At 38.9% G+C, this 6,086-nt stretch overlaps 1 non-coding gene across 1 annotated transcript; it reads left to right on the forward strand.

Annotated features, from left to right (window-relative positions):
- The first annotated feature begins 5,739 nt into the window (after positions 1–5,739).
- Positions 5,740–5,846, forward strand: LOC118481586. The gene has a single exon (XR_004865797.1). It is a non-coding gene; the product is annotated as a small nucleolar RNA R71 (small nucleolar RNA).
- The last annotated feature ends 240 nt before the right edge of the window (positions 5,847–6,086 follow it).

Genomic DNA, 6,086 nt, shown 5'->3' on the forward strand with positions numbered 1-6,086 from the left:
TATACACTTTGTTTTATTTGGAACTATTATTATTTGACCCGACTTGAATTGAATAGCCAACCCGACCTGACCTAAAACATAACGAGAGGAAAAGAAAAACTGGGTCCCATCACTTTACGCCCCCTCGAAACTTTTGGTTAAACTCCGGCACTGCTCATAAAGACCAAAATGCCCCTGAGGAAAAGGACAAAAACCAGTTTTTCTTTAGAAATCTGACCTGATTTGAGATTTAGAACAAAATGACAATAAAACCGAAACCACAAGGACACAGATGCAAAAAATTTGAGATTTGAATTAAAGTGGCAAAACTTACCAAAAGGACCAAAATGACAACCTCAAGGACCAAAATTACAGCTTACTCTAAAAATTAACTTCAACCATTTACGTAGAAAGCCTTACATGGTAATAAAAAAAATAACATTAACCATATACGTAACTGAAGATCTACAACCAATAATACAATTATAAATAGCAAAAAAAAAAATAATAATAATATTACCTAATTACGACGTCGTTTCTGTGTATTGTTTATGAGTTTATGCATGACGCATGAGCAGTTGTGGTGCTTGACGTTTTTTTTATAAAAGAAAAGTCAATTTAGAATGCATGGACTTTTATATAGGGCCATTGAACCTGGACCAGTGCACATCAATTTATGGAATCAAAAGCTATTGATCTAATCTATCATGTATTTTCTGTCATAGTCTTTCGATCAGTCAAATCCCTAGACGTCGCCATTAATATTTTCATCACAACAGTTGTCACGTTTCTATTAATTTAAGCTCATGGCTGCTTACACATAAATACAAAATTACTAAAATATTAACAAACACCGTGTCCACAGGAAATGTGATCGCTAAATTTAGTCGCAAAGTAATCTCTGGTTGCAAAATGGCCAATACCTAGTTTTGCAACTGCATTTTGTACCGCAGAATCCTATTTGCGACAAAATACAACTAAAAATATGGTACGTACCTAGTTTCCTACTAGTGCAGGGAAAAAGTCAATTAACTTATCTATATGAAAAACGATGCTTCGGTCTTTAATTTTTTATAAATGGTTTTCTTTGGTTGGGTTTCGGTTACAAAATCAACAATACCATACAACTAAACCGAAATGCTACGCTATATTGAATTAAAGAAAACGAAACAAACCATCAAATGGTTTAAATCTATATCTATCTATACTTTCTATAAAAAAAAGAAATCTCAGCGACATAAGTCTAAATATTTAAAATCTATTTAAAACACTGCCATCAAACCTCTGCTCATATATATGTATTCATGCATAAGAAATTGAAAACTCCTAAATTCAAAATTCAAAATTCTGGCTTCAGATTCAAAATTTAAACCATACTGATGCGTGTGTAGTGCTATATATATTAGGTGTATATTTTAAGCTATTATTACACTTTTTTAGCCAAGTTTTAAATTTATAAAACACGATATTTACTAACACTAAACACACATATGGGCAAGTGCACCCATCGTAGTCGTAGTATAGTGTTTGTAAGATACCGAGGTCGTCCAAGTGATGTAAGAGACTTAGGCAAACATTGCCTTTGATTGTCAAGAACTCTTACGATCAATCTTGAATCCCGAGACGACTCACACACTCTATGATGGACAATGGATGATGGTGGTGGATGATGGTGTTGTGATGGTGGTGGGTGGTGGATGAAGTGTGAGAGAGGTGGTGTGCCAAGGGATGAGTTGCAAGTGATCCAACCACTCCTATTTATAGGCTGAACAGAAGCTCGGGCACGACCCTGTGTCCATCCTTCTCTCTTTCTTCATTAATTGCAGTTTGTCTGCATTAGTTGACCACGCCCCCGTGTCCGCTGAGCACGACCCCGTGTGCAGAAGCGTATTTGTACTATCAAGATTTGCCTGGATTCTACGAATCTTATAGTTGACCACGACCCCGTGTCCGCTGAGTACGGCCCCGTGGTGGACGATAGAAGCTTCTACAACTTTGTCTTTTCTGCTGACACTTGGGCACGCCCCCGTGCTCACCGAGCACGGGGCGTGTTCAGCCTTCTGTTCTCTTTGTTTTGCTTGGGAAGATGCTGTCGGGGGGGGGGGGGTTCGGGCATGCCATGTTTGTTCCTTTTCTTGTATTTATGTTAGATTTAGCTGCCTTTTTGCTTCTTTTGTTTATTTGAGCTCATTTAATCCTGAAAATACAAAAGGAAGACAAAACCACATTTTTTCCAACATTAGTACTAACAAAAGGGTTAGTTTTATGCCACAATTGATGTAATTTATATGTTGTATTTTGTGCACATCAAATACCCCCACACTTGAATCTTTGCTTGTCCTCAAGCAAAACTCTTTATAATGTGGCTTTACACTCCCAAATGGAATGGGTAGAAGAGAAGGTTTTTTTTTTTTTTTTTTTTTTTTTTTTTGGACTTGTCATAGAGTGTCGGGATTTCCAATATTCGTTATTAAGTTTTATTTTCATTTATTTACAATCTTATTCGTCATGATTTATTAAAAACGTTTCAAAAGATAAATTACTTATTAGGGCATAACATGCCTTTTTAAAATTCCATTTATATACAAGTTCACATACCTCACGGTGGATCACTTAACACTCGGCCGAATGTGTATTTTTAGTGAATCACTCGAGAGCGGCATGGAACTTACTCCTACCATAAGCTTGCCAAGCAATCAATCCTCCTCGTTTTTAACTATACACCTTTGTAAATATCAAAAGGACTTTTTGGTTGAAGGGTTAGGCTTGGGCTAAAGGTGGGTGGTTGGGTTAGTGGTTAGTAAAATGGCGAAAAACGTAAAAAGCGTTGGTTTTCATAAGACTCGATATTTTTCATATTTTTTTTATTTTGATGAAGCATTTCAAACAAAGTTATTTTTGATAAACTTGTTTGTTTATTTCTTTGGCTTCATCCTCAATTATTATTATTATTTTTTTTTCAAGTCATAAGAAAAACCGAGCTTTGTTACTAAAATAAAGGGTTTAAAAGGAAAAAGGTTTAGGTGGGTAAAAGGGTGTTTGGTTTTGGGTTAAGAAACGAAAAGGTTTAGGCTCAAAGGGGTTAACTAGGGGGATTTTGGGTAGGTGGTAGAAAAAAAATAATGGTGTCAAAATAAAAAGGGTTAGTCCTAATGCCTCCATCATTTACTTACTCGGGTTTAAGTTGGTAAGGACCGGGAATGTATCGTCGTGGCAAGTTCTCGAGTTGTAAGAACCAAGCGGCTATTCACACAAGAAACGAAAAATGAGCATTTGTTTAAAGATATGTATTTGTATGCTCGATAAAGACTCAAAACTCACTTTTGTGGGAATGGGTTTTTGTGTGATCAAGTATATATAATCAAATTTTAACTAAGTTTGTCATGCCGTTTCATAATTTTCTTATGTTGGTTCTTTTTATCACGACGCTATCGGTTGTAAATTTGTAAAAATATAACATTTTTAGAATTTTGAAATTCCCAACTTAAACCTAGACTAGTAAAAAAATGAAAATTTTTTGAAAAAAATTTGGGTGATTAGCGGTTCCAATAGAGTTTTGTGTAAGGCTTGTTAATTAGGACTTGCAAGATTCAAGGTTTTAGCATTCCCCCCCCCCCCCACACTTAAATTACACATTGTCCTCAATGTGTCCCAAAAATAAGTTTTTAGGTTGATTGAATGTGTAAAAAGATGTGAAAAAGCAAAATTTTATGTTACTGGGCGTCTGGACACGGCCCCGTGTTCAGGTGCCAGTAACAAAAATTTGTAAAAAGAGACAGAAGCCTGGACATGGGGGCGTGTTTAGTGAGCACGCCCCGTGTCCAGTTTACCTGAACTAGGCATTTTCTGCCGATTGTGCAGCACGGGGCCGTGTTGGGCGGGCACGACCCGTGCTGAACTTGCTGTAACGAAGAAAAATTTGTCGGATGGTCCTGTTTTCGTGCATGGGGCGCTGGTGCAAGTTTCCCTTGTTATCCTTCACCATCCCGAGTGTTTTTTATTCCTGAAAATTAAAACTAAACTAGAAAACATAAAGATTATTCTAAACTAAGGATAGTTTCGCGGAATGCCTTCGTGGTGCGCCACGTTTATAAGGGTCCTTGGCTAGACCCAAAGCCTGGTCATTTGTTACCCAAGTGGGATGTTTTGCATCCCATGCTACACCGTCGGAGAGCATCATCCAAGCTTGAGTTGATGACCTTCATGTAGTTGACCGGATCTTCGTCTTCTACTCTTTTTCTAACCCCAAACTTCACTTCCTCTTCCCCAAACTTCAATGTTAGTGTTCCGTCATTCATGTCTACCACTGCTTGTGCTGTGGCTAGAAATGGCCTCCCTAGGATGAGAGGGACTTTAGCGTCTTCTTCCATGTCTAGTATGACAAAGTTGGCCAGGAAGACGAAATTTTCGACTTTGACCAATAGATTTTCAGCGACACCTTGTGGATATTTGACGGATCGGTCGGCAAGTTGTATGCTCATCTTCGCAGGGCTTGTTTTTCCTAGGCCGAGTCGTTGGAACATTGAAGCGGGCATGAGGTTTATGCTAGCCCCAAGATCGGCTAGTGCATTGCGAATGGGGGATTCCCCAATTGAGCAAGGAACTATGAAGCTTCCAGGATCAATCTTCTTTTGCGGAAGTTTGTTGAGTAGTAAGGCGGAGCATTCTTCGCCTAAGTTAACTAATTGCAATTCAATTTTCCTTTTATGAGTGAGGAAGTCCCTCATAAATTTTGAATATTTAGGCATTTGAGTTAGGACTTCGATAAATGGAATATTAACATGCAATAGTTTTAATAAATCTTTAAATTTTGCGAATTGCTCATCGGTCTTTTGACGAATTAACCGACCGGGGTATGGAACCGGAGGAGCCTTAGTAGGCTCTTGAATTGGCGGAGAAGCCTTCTCTTGTTGGGACGGAGTTGTGCTTCTTTCAGTTGGCGGTGGCGGAGCCTCTTCGAAACCTAAGGTACGGTTTCTCAATGTTATGAGATGGACTTGTGCTTTCGGGTTGGTTTCGGTATTACTTGGTAACGCGCCTTGTGGTCTCTCGGAGAAATTCTGAGCTATTTGATTTAATTGTTTTTCAATGTTTTGTATACTAGCTTGTTGATTTCTAAAATTCGATTCCAATTGTTGAAATCGTTCCGAGTTTTTCTTTTCGGTGTCGGAGATGAGGCGAGATACAGTATCTTCAAGCCTTTCTCGTCCACTTTGTTGTTGAGAGAAATTTTGTTACTCGTTTCTTGGTTGTTGAAAGTTTGTTCGTTGGTTTAAATTTTGTTGGTTACCACTATTGCCGGGTTCTCTCCAGCCAAGGTTAGGGTGGTTACGCCATCCTTGGTTGTAGGTACCCGTTGGAGGACCCGACGGCCTAGGTCTATTATCAATGTAGTTTACCGACTCTGTTTGATCATCTAACTCTTTCATACAACTCCAATTTTCGTGTGGCCCACCACACCCTTCACAAGCCATAACCAAGGCGGTTTTTGTCATTTCTAGTTTTTTGATTTTTGAAGAGAGGGCCTCGATTTGGGCTTGTAAAGAAGTGCTTTCATCAACCTTATGGGCGCCCGGGGCAATAGATTTATTGACTCGGGGAGTGTGCCACTGAAAATTGGTTTGAGCAATTTCCTCAATTTGATTATGTATTTCATTTGGGCGGCGATTACCTAAAAGTCCCCCGGAGCTAGAGTCAAGTGTTTGTCTTGTGTGTGGTAACAATCCATTGTAGAACGTGGATACTTGTTGCCACACCGCAAGACCTTGATGACGACACTTTCTTAGTAGCTCCTTGAACCTTTCCCAAGTTTCATATAAGGATTCCCCATCCTCTTGTAAATATGTATTAATTTCAACCATTAATTTAGCCGTTTTAGCAGGAGGGAAATACATATATAGAATCTTTTGGGCCAGTTCATCCCAGGTGTTTACCAAGCCAACTGGGAGGGCGTTGAGCCAAGCCTTAACTCGGTCTTTTAGTGAAAATGGAAACATTCGAAGGCGGATGGCATCGTTGGATGCTCCATTGATCCGAAAGTTATCACACATTTCTAAGAAATTAGTAATATGTAGATGGGGATCCTCGCCCGCAAGCCCATGGAAGGT

This window comes from Helianthus annuus, chromosome 8, assembly GCF_002127325.2.
Source record: "Helianthus annuus cultivar XRQ/B chromosome 8, HanXRQr2.0-SUNRISE, whole genome shotgun sequence".
NCBI lineage: Eukaryota > Viridiplantae > Streptophyta > Magnoliopsida > Asterales > Asteraceae > Helianthus > Helianthus annuus.